Here is an 11669-nt window from a genome sequence, read left to right as displayed (position 1 = left end):
ATCGCGCCTCTTTTACCGCTAATGGAAAGAATGTCGCCATTCATGTGCCAATTGGTATGACAAGAATTCAATAAAAATTGCTGAGAAAAAAAAAAATTTATATCATTTTTCGTATCGTCATCTGAGGTGAATTTTGAGGGGCCAGTGGAGTTTTCCAGTCGCTTCCGCAATTCCGCCATTTTTTTTTTTTATTTAATGCTTTAGAAACCCTATTTGGGTTTATTAGCGAATCTACATATCTACATATACTGATTAGTCAATAGATATCAATTGTTATATCTTTAATTCACATTGTTTCAAGTATCCTCCCATTGCTGTCAAAACTCTCGGGTCCAGGCTGATGAGGATGGAGTTGATATGTATCGGGAATTGGACCCATTTCTTCAGATTTTCCATTAGTTTTTTCCTTTGTGAATCGAATTTACTGGCAGCCACTCTTATCATTCAAAGTCAGTGTAATTTATTATTTGTTGAGCCACTCTGGAAATTTCAGTGTTAAATTATACTGAATTTTCAGTGAAATTAGAAATTTCATGTTTTTTTATCCCATTTTTCTTTTAGAATACAATAAACAATAATGAAAAGTTACTCAAGGCGACACTAATTGCGCGTAATAATTAATATTCAAGAATTAATTTTGCCTCATTCACCTTCAGTGTGACATATTCAGGAAATTGGTTTTGCTGATGATGACAGCATTTTGCTGTCTTAAGGATGTTCTGCAGTTATTTTGTTATTTTTCCTGTTTTTCTGAGATTTATTGAAAACTATCGATTGGATTGAATCGGATTGGGATATGAAAATATAGTGTTTGTTCGTTACATCATGATTTATCATTTCATAAAATTTCATTCCGATACACCAATTTTTATAATTTTTCACTAAAATTTATTGATTTTTTATTAAATTCTGTGGAAATCATTGCTAATAAGAGTGTCACGCCCACTTTATCTGTGAATAATCCCTGGATTTCAACTGTCTTCAAAAATCTTGTAAGATATTCTGAAGGAAAGTACACGAAAAAATTAGCGTCTCCTCCCAGGAATGACTCCTCCATTTTCCTGAATACAAATTTTTCATGAGAAAATGTGAATAACCCTTGTGCCATGAAAACCGTGGAAATGTATATTATGAAAAGTATTGGGGCAGGCCAGTGGTATCAATGGAGCCAGTGGGGTTGAGTATTTCCCATGCTAACCAGTGGCCACAAGGTGGTCCAGGGGCACTAAAATATTGTGTATTCACACCCCCCCTTTTTTCCAGTCTCATCTGAACTCCCATGGGGTGCCTCCGAGAGGATGAGCACCTGCCAGCCACCTTTACTTCCTCCGATACTGAACCTTGTGAAAAATCTCGGCTGAGTACCTCCCAGTCTCGGGATATTGTGAAAAAAATACCGGAGGTGAACAGCTGGGGGGAAGCATCCATTTGGATGGGATAAAGAGGGGTTAATTAATTTGTGGGGTGGGGTCGAATAATCAATGTTTGTAGACTGCCATCGATCTTTTACCACTTTCCCACGTAAACGAATTTATACCGTGACTGGTCTAATCACCGTCCCGCAGGAGTGGAGTAAGATTGAAGTCTCACCGAACTGTGTGTAACGACGGACTCGAGTGATCACTGAGAAGAGATTACCGGTGCTGATGGGAGTGTAGAAAATTCACAAGAGACATTTCACCGGGTGAAGTGCAAGAGATAAGATAGGAAAAAAAAATCTGGGTTTCTCAAGAAATTTTTCGCGTTCCAACGTTCCTCCAGAGACGAGAGACCCCTTTTTTACCCTCAAGTAATTATCTCAATTTTACATTAATTAATTTAAGTGCAACTACATTAATTCAGTGTCCATTTTGTTCGAAAAGTTCTCAGTTGAGATACAATAATAATTTACATCAAATATGTAATTCTGACTGCTTTTAATTGTCCAGAAGTTTCATGAGAAAAAGATGATGAAAAAGATGAAAATTGGAGAGGCGTAATGTAGAATTCTAACTGATGATTCGTCTGTGGCTCGTGTCACATTAAATTTTTTTTTATTTGATCTCTAATTGAGGTATTCCACGAAAATAGCGCAGTGTCAAGATATTTCTCAGGTGATGCTGGCATATAACGTGTCTTGTCCCCAGTCGACAAGCCAACCAACTTGCATTTTATCGACGTCACATCGGGTCTCATCGATTCACCTCAGATTTATAGCGGGAACATGTTAAACCAATGGTGGGTTCAGTACAAACACAGTTTATTTGAAAAAGGAGGGCGCAAGCGAAACGGGGTCTAAACCGACACGTACCGACGTATCACGCTTCAACGAAGTCAAAGCGTGTATGCAAGACGACAAGATAGAATCTAACTACGACTTCTCGCGGGGGTATCGGCTAATCCCTCTACCACTACCGCTCCACCTTTCGTTAAAAACGACATCGCGGTATGGACCACCAGCGACGATAATTATTGTCGTTACGTATTGACTGGTTATTTGCATGGACGAGTACACTGTTCTGCACTGTTCCCTTCTCAAAAGGAATATCTTGATTTCCATTCCTAGGGGAAACCAATAATTCAGACAGTTCGATGAGGAAATTGCTATTCTCATTTTTATCCTTGGCAAGGAAAGTGATATGTTTGATAAGATTTTTAATTTCCTTGGATTGTGCGAGAGATTTCGATACTACCGGTAATAGATTCAATTTTGCTGATTCCATTTGTTTGGGAATGAATCTTGAATGCATGCAGAAATTGGATCTAGCATTGTGGAGGAAATTTTCATGTCGGAATTTCATGTTGGACATATATGCTGGAATTCCAGATCTTATTATGTCTTATATGGAATTTTTTGTTGGGATTTAATGGATAATTCTATATAGAATTTCATGCTGCACTTTCATGTCGCGTTTCATGCTGGAAATCTGCCCAAGATATTATTCCATACATCATTTTTTATTCTCGAGTGAAAATTCCATTTGGAATTTTATGTTAGATATTTTATGTTAGATATTCCATTGGGAATTTCATATATGAATTCAATGCTGGAATTTCATACATGATTTCTGGCATGAAAGGTGCACTTAATGATTAAATGGCGACTTTAATGCTGAGATTTCAGGCTGGAAATATTCAATGTTGGAATTTCAGGCTGGAAATATTCAATGTTGAAATTTCATGCTGGAAATCCATCCAACATTTCCAGCATAATTGTTAATTATCAGTTGAAAATTCCATTTGGAATTGCATTACAAAACTCTATGCTGGAAATGCACTATTTCATTTCGAAATTCTATGCCGGAATTTCATGCCGGAATTCCACATCAGAATTTCCAGCATCATAAACTTTCCATACGTCGTGAAAAATATTGGTTTGCCCTTTAGGAATTGGGAATTGATTAACTAAAAAAAAAGTGAGATCCAATGAATATCATTTTCAATCCTATGATTTTCTTCTTTATGCCTCTTGATGTAATAATTGATAGCGATCAGTAACATACAACTGAAGACACTTATCTTCCCATGTGGCGCCTGAATGGCATCCAGTGAAAAGAGCCCGCATTAAGACCCACCAATGACTGGGGATCTATATCACCAGTAAAATGTAACTTCGTGTGTCTCAAGTTCTCACGGGGTTACGTGAAAGCGATTCACTTCGACCAACGAGATCGCTCGTTTTCCAAAGCCACACGACCAAACTTGTGAATATATGCACGTGTTCGTAAGTGTTCAACTCCCTGTTTGGCTTGAAAACCACCGAGGCACTATAGTATTTCTCTGTACATTTACTTTCTCTCGTCTCTCCCTGTTGTATTCAGAAAACACTGTACTACACGTATTTAAAGGCCCATAAGGAATTTGCGGGGTGGAGGGGAAAAATGGAGAAAATAGTGTTGCAGGTTGACCTCGTATGGAGAAGGATGAATGATTTTCAGCTTGGGCTGAAGTAATTTTCCAGTGAGATTCATTTGTTACTCGCTTGATGGATCGAGAAGAGATTAGGTTGTGCTAGGGGATGAATTACGAATGAAAAATTACACTTTAGGCCTGATAATCTCGGATTGATGAATTCTAAATGAAAAATCAGGAAATTATTCTCAATGCATCTACAATTTTCGTTTTGCACATGGGAATGGCCTTTTACCATTGGAATCCTTTTCTAAAATTCATCAGGAGTATTTGAGAACGGTTTTTTACGCATTAAGATTCCATGCAATTAGCATAAGAAAATCATTGGGTGGTTGTAATCCTGGGAAAGCGAGACATCCGCTCGACGAAGACCTCGGGACGTGGTAGAAAATATTCTCTATAACATTTGGATGCATCATATGAAACGAAAAAAAAGGTTCGGTTGGTGTAAAAGCCTCTCTTGGGTGCGCACATACACAGGTGAAACACGAGAACCTCCGAGAGATGAAGGCGCCGAACCGCTCACTTGTTCCGGTGTCTGTGGGAAACTTACCCCCTCGAGAAAGCAATTTTTGCATACATTAATCTATTTTACTGACGAGAGAGGATGAAACCTTTTTTGAGGATCGTATATATGAAAGGACACCCAAAAGTTTTGCTACCTGTTGGATGAATGGAAATCGGATACCTACCTGTTACTACTCTATGGGAAGATTTTTCCTCCGCGAGGTACCACAAGGTTTCAGTTTTATTCTTTCACAGTTCAAGGAAATATTCTCATTCAGAAAAAAAAATCATATTGTTGAACGGGTAGAGGAATTTCCTTTTAATGCTCTCGAGTGACAGCTTCCTTCGGCATTTCAAATGCATTATTTTCACCTTTGAGAACTTCATAATATGAAATAAATAAAACATTTTATTCTCTTCATTTGATTTGGCAGAGAAATTAAAAAAAAAACTTTTTCATATTTTCAAATCATGGTAATTGACGGAGGCACTGGAATTTTAATGTTGAATTCATGGAAAATTAATTCCAGTTCGATTATTTCAGAAAAATTAAGAGAAATTAAAATTCGCGAAAAAAATACATTCTCGAATTCTTCATTACTCGAGAATTTCTGATAATTCGATACTGAATATTCATGTGCCTAATTACAGAATCCAATTCCGCATGGTAATTCTGTTAGAAACCCCTGAACATTCGTCAATAAACAAATAAAATTAAATCTAATTAAACTAAATTACAAGAATAAAAACAATTGATGATAAATTTTACTAAATTTAGAAGATCCCTCAAAATTCCGAAGACCTCACAACATCTACGAGATGAATTCCTCCTGTGACAGCTTCACTGAAACCCCACCCAAAAATTGCACTCCACTCCAAATGTTACTGGGTTAATTCGATATTCGCCTGCATCAGTACGACAATTAATAAAATCCCACGTCGACTGACTGATTAACCGATGATTTTTGTACATCCACGAATGCCCCCTGAAGTGCATTGCGGGATATTGCGGATAAATCGAAGCTAGTGCTGTGTAAATCCAGGGGGACTAGTGCAAAGTGTTGGCCGAGGTCAGAAGATAAAAAATTGTACGGCCCTCGACTCGCGCCTTTAACGTGATAATTTCGCATACCAACACCTGCCGGCCCTGGCCCTCGTTCGACCGCGAAAGAGAGCCTCGCATGCCACCGTTGATCGTATCGGTAACGCGCCGTGTGCGCGCCGTTTTGCCCTCCCCCCCTTCACCCACCAAACCTCCCAACCCCTCCCCCTCCTCCTCCTCCTCCCCCTCATGCCCCCCCCTCTTTCCCTCCTCGCGCCATTGCATATATACCATAACACTCGCGCTGGAGAACCAGACAGACACCGTGAAAGATTATAAACCGGGATTTATGTTAATTCCTGGAATTGAGGGTGTCCATGATGCGCTTTTATCCCCTTCGATTTCTTTATAGTGGTTTGGTCATTTTTTTTTTCTTTCTGTTGTGTATAATCAAGGAATTCTCGGTGGGGTAATATACGATAAGCCGGGAGCCTAGGTAAAGCCTTTGATTTAACATTTGAGGATATGTGCAAGTACTGCCACCAATCTTCTATGTGTTTCTTACAATTTTCAGCGATTATAAAATTTGGAATTTCATGTCGGAATTTCATGTCGGAATTTCATGCTGGGATGGGTGATACGTCGGGTTCAATATGTGTGGATTTAATTCGCGGCGTGCAATTTCGATGGGATTATTCAATGTAGAGTTTAATGCAGGGTTTAGGGTTCGTGAATGTTGGAAGTTCATGCTGGAATTTTAGGCTGCATTTTTCTTTAGTTGAACGAATTTTTGAAATTTTAGTAAAGTTCTAGTGAGAATTTTTCAAGTTACTGAATTTTTTAATTAACCAGTATATTGATATGCATTTTTAGGTATATCTATAAAAATTGAATTCCGATTTTTTTATAATTAAACATTCTTATGTATTCCCGAACAACAATCCCTTATCTGTTATGATATTTATTCATAATTGTCAGCAATTAAAAAAAGTAAAGATTTATAAAAATCGATGAAAAATTAGGAAAGAAAATTACAATTAAATTATATTCTTCCAAAGAATTATCAATAGAAAAATGAATAGCATGAGGCATGAGGGGTTATTCATAGGAGAAATCTTGGTGTCACTCATAATTTTTAATCAGTGTAATTTATTATTTATTTAGTCAAGTCTGTAAATTGTCTGTAAAATTAACCTGATTTCTCAATGAAACCCGAAATTTCATGATTTTTTATCCAATTCTTCTATCTCAAATACTACTATAATATATTTTTTTAGAATACACTAAATTACTGAAGACGATACTAATACGAGTAACAATGAAGATTCAAAAGTTAATTCTGTCACATTCCCCTCAGTATGACATATTCATGGAATTTCTTTTGCTAATGGTGACTGCATTTTACTATCTTAACCCCTCCCCCTTTATCTGATTAACTAACACCGAAGCATTTGGTAATTAATTTTTCCATTAAATTATATTAAAAAATAATATATAACAGCCGTTTTTAGACATTTCTACGGATAATAGGGGTTTGGTAATAACCAAGAATAATCGGGGAAATAATTGGCAATGACCAGATGTAATCGTGGAAATCATCAGTAATCACGGGTAATCGATTACACTTGGTAATCAAGGTGTCACCCAATTCGTCTGTGAAAAGCCCCCGGGGGAGAGATGATGTGGCACAAATTGAAGGCGGATTTTCCCATAATAAGGTGGATGGTACTGTTACATATAAAATGGTGGCAAATGTTTCTTCGTACTTATAACATGGCCAAAGTTGCAACAAACCACACACACCGCCTCAACGACGCGTTCTTTATTTAATGGCATTTTCGAAACAATGTGTATGCACATCGGGCATTTTTACCGGGTTAAAAAGACCTTCCTATGAGCACTTGTATACCTGGCATATGGCGCATTGTCTTCCAGAGTATTCCTCGACCCCCTGTCCGACCCGACCGCAGCTACTTTATATCCAGCATTAACCTGTTTCAAGTGGAGGAGAATTTTCGGCAGATAAAATTCAATTGTAAATAACTTGAAGCAGGTACATAAAGTAGTGATTTAAAACGAGTACCAGAATAAATATTTTCTCCTAAATCGTCGATTCAAACCGGACTGTACCCTCAGAACCGATATACGGTTAAAAAAAATTCAATAAAAATTACGTGTGAATTCCGTAATCCCCATGTGAAAACGGTTCTCCTCAATTTTTATTCAAATTTAAGAGAAAAATTATGCAACGCTCTGGAACAAGTACGGAGAATGGAACTTGCACGTCTTTTATTTTTATTTATTTTGCTTTTTATTATTATTCTTAATTATTTTTTTCCACGTCATTTTCAGTTTCGTAATTCCCCGAATTCATTCGTAAAAGATATATGAAATTATCACGTAATTTAATCCGAACAAGTGAAATCTCAGAAAAAATTCTTGACTTATGATGCCTGAAAAATAAAAAATTCATGAACGTTGAACAATTTTTATGAACCGTAAAATTTCTCAATCATTAGAGAAAAATGACGGAACGACTTGTCAACACAGCGGTGAGTCATAAGACCGATGGCAATGATAAATTTCGTATAATTTCGCTTCGACCTCCGACTTTTTACTGAACTTCACTTCCCCGCGGTATACAGTCCAAAACGTCATTTCTGCCTCTTTTTTTCTGATAATTTTGCCTGGATTTTGGTGTCCATGAATCAAAGCTCAATAAAAGGTTTTCCTGGGGAATTGAAAGTATCCTCCTCCTCAAACTGATTTAACGATATTTTTTTTTCGACCCGAGGAGAACTCATTGTGAATAACGGTTGGCATCGATAAAGAGGCTTTCGATAAGAATCAACATCGCTCGTGTGCGCGACACTGCGTAAAAACTCACCCACACACTGGGCCGGGTGTTGTGTACGTCCCACGCATTGAAGAATTTGCAACGAAACTTGGTAATTTTTCTTTTTTCCTCTCGTCCTCTCCTCATCCCTCTTCGATTCGCGTCCAATACCATATCTCATTGTCAAAATGATGCAGGAGAATGAAAAAAAAATAAAGCGGAGGAGATGCGTGAGGTATCGATTTCTTTCCATGAAGCGCAGAAAGCCTGTGAAAGAATAAAGAGGGCAGAGGGGATGAACACCGGTGAGGTGAGAGAAAACGGGAATTGAGAGAAAAAGAATGAGGGAAAGAATAATAAAACGTAAAGACTTATACTCGACATTGCGTATCTCGCAGTGGATTCAACCAGCTATAAAGAATCACCCGCAGCTCATAAACTAGCGCTAGATTTTTATCTTTCTACCCGTGAAACGCTCCAACGACGTTCACTCCTTGACAATACTTTGGTCATGGTAATTTAAACTCTCAACCCAAAACTTATACCCCAACTGCAATTTTCGAACGATCCCGCCGTTTTTTTTTTTCGGCGAGAGAATGTATTTCAAATTTTCGAGCCACAGAGACTGCGCACGATGTGCCACGCAGACGTTTGAGTTGGGCAATATTTTTCATTGTTTATTTAGTTTATACGTAAAGGCGAGTGGAAAAGGGAGAGAAACTTTTGAAATTTTTATTTTTTTATGAAAAATTTTGGCTTTGAATGTGATAGGTTTTGTAAAAGGGTCTTTTTCATTTCTCAAGCTTCTCAAAAATTTCTAAAAACAGAATATAAGGCCCAAAAATTCTGAACTGTGGAGTCTTTCTGATGCAATTAGATTTTCCTGAGTTAGATGCGATATGCCTGAAGACTTGGGCCTTGCAACCATTGTAATAAGGCCCAGATTTGACTGAGTGAAGTCTTTCTGATGCAATTTGGCTTTCCAGAGTTAGATCCGATATTCCTGAAGACCCAACCATTGCAATAAGGCCCAAAGATGACTGAGTGTGAAGTCTTCTTGATGCAATTTGATTTTCCAGAGTTAGATCGGATATTTCTGAAGGTAAAGCGCCACAAGACGATTGAGAGGTTATCAGAATCACTTAACAACGGGCTCACGAGCGTGGCGCCCTCGCCTCGGCGATAATTGCCCGTTTCTGGATCGTTGCACGGTTATATTGCATTATCAACAAACTCGATCGGCTTTTCGAGGGTGCACCAGGCCCAAGTCGTTAGACGTTGAAAACGTCACGAGTAGCCATCTGTGTGATGTCGCTTGTCTAATCTCTGATTCTCAACCCCGGCGGGCTATTTGGGTGGAGGACAACAATTTTCATGATGGAACAATAAAAAATTTACCTCATGGGAAAAAAGCAGAATCAACAGAAGTTTCAAGAAAAAAAATTGCCTCAACAAGTTGCAATCGTGTATTTTGTATTTCAAGAATTTTTATCATTAGACTTCAATAATAATTGCACAAAAAAATTGATTAATTAGTTAGTTAGATTTTAGAGTTTGGTAATTACTAAATGTGCAGGGAGAAAGTTAATCAGGTTTCATCACAATGAAAATTATTACCTCCGCAAATAAAGTAATAATTTGCTGATTGATTATTGCTGCCTCGAGGGATTAATAAACATTCCACAATTGAAAGAAACGACAGAAAATGAAAAATCCGTCATAACTCACGCGTGAAACACGACACAAGTAATTGGATGTTGCATACGATGAAAAACAATATTTCTCTGATAACCCATACAATTTGTTTGAGGGACTGGTGTAATCACTTTTAATGCAACCTCGAGGGATAATATTCGCGAAACCCAAGGTGTAGAGTGGAGTCATCATCTCGAGAGAAGTGGAGTACAATCAATTGCCAGATACACTGAGTGTATAAATGTGCAGCATTATTTTTTTCTTTATTTTTAAAAATTTTTCTCAGGCAAACGCCTGAGAGTGAGAAAGACGGATGATTGCATTTTGCATTTGCGATGCTTGAGGACGATATCATACGAGCTCTAGGCGCCTTTTAATGGATCCCGAGATGAATGATGAAAGAAGTTGTAAGCTGAGTGCTGCTTGCAAAAAATCGGAGAGAATTGAGATAGTGTTATGACGATCAGTGATTGCAGTCTTGAATAGCACTCTCATTAAAAAATATTCATCGACCGGTAAATATGGAAGGGATTAAGCTATAAATTTTAACTAATTACATCGTGACATAGTACAGCGGTTTATGTTTGGGAGTGCAATTATTGGGACACTTTGTGGAAACTCAGCCAGTGACAGTTCTTGGGAAATTTTGATGAATTTCCGACTGAAAATTCAGATTCATAGCACAAACTTAAAAATTCGTTTTCCACGAAAATTATTATAGGATTATTTCATTGATTATTATTGTTATTTTTATTATTGCCATGTGGTTATTCCATTAGGGAATTAATAGGTATTTTCAAGGTAGATTTAGCAATTAATTTCCAATCTGACTTTTTGCAATTTCACTTAATTTTATATTAGATATTTATAACTGGATGGAAAATTCATTTGCGTAATGAAAAATTGAATGGAAATGCTGTCCAATAAATGAAAAAATGCGCCAATTCATTCGACAACAGTTTTACCAATTTTCGGTCTCAACTAAAACAATCAACCAAAAATATAAAAAAATATCTAAATATAAAAAATTTGAAATATTTTTCGATTCTTTTCCAATCGCATTGATTTACTATTATCTCACTCTAATTTCAGGATATTGAGGATAAAGGGAAACGAGTGAAAAACGAGTAAATGAAAAATCAAAGTGGTATTCAAGAGACACCGAGTTACTTTCAAAAGTCTCAACTGCTTCACTTTTATCGATCGATCGAGGGGAGGCAAGGGGGAGACGATCGTGAATACGGTTTTGCCAGCCCTATAAGGTCATTTGTCCAATGGTCGACAGCACAACCGATTCCAAGTCTCGCCGGATTTGGTAGAGCAGCCCCCCCCCCCCCCCCCCCCCCCCCCCACCCCCCCCCCCTCTCCACCCCCCTCAACTCTCTTGAATGTATGCAATGGCAAAAGAGACGGCTGGCAAACCGATTTTCAGCGCACCTGTGCCGATTCCCTTTACCCACTCTGCGTGAATACGTCTCGCGTTTGATCGTGGGAGAACGCTTGGGCTGAAGAGACAGCGAAAGTTAAACACCAGGAATGTGTTTTGTACGTTAAACTCGGTAAATGCAAAGTTCAATTAATATTGAGTAATTCTAGTTGTTACTATACAGCTATTTATATTCATTAAAGACAACATTTGAGGACTGTGTCGTTTTATTTGTGAAAAAACATTACGTTCGGAAATATTTGTTCTCAAAC

This window comes from Fopius arisanus, unplaced genomic scaffold (genome assembly GCF_000806365.1).
Source record: "Fopius arisanus strain USDA-PBARC FA_bdor unplaced genomic scaffold, ASM80636v1 scaffold00019, whole genome shotgun sequence".
Classification (NCBI taxonomy): domain Eukaryota; kingdom Metazoa; phylum Arthropoda; class Insecta; order Hymenoptera; family Braconidae; genus Fopius; species Fopius arisanus.
The sequence above is the reverse complement of the archived record's forward strand: the minus strand, read 5'-3'. Positions refer to the sequence as shown.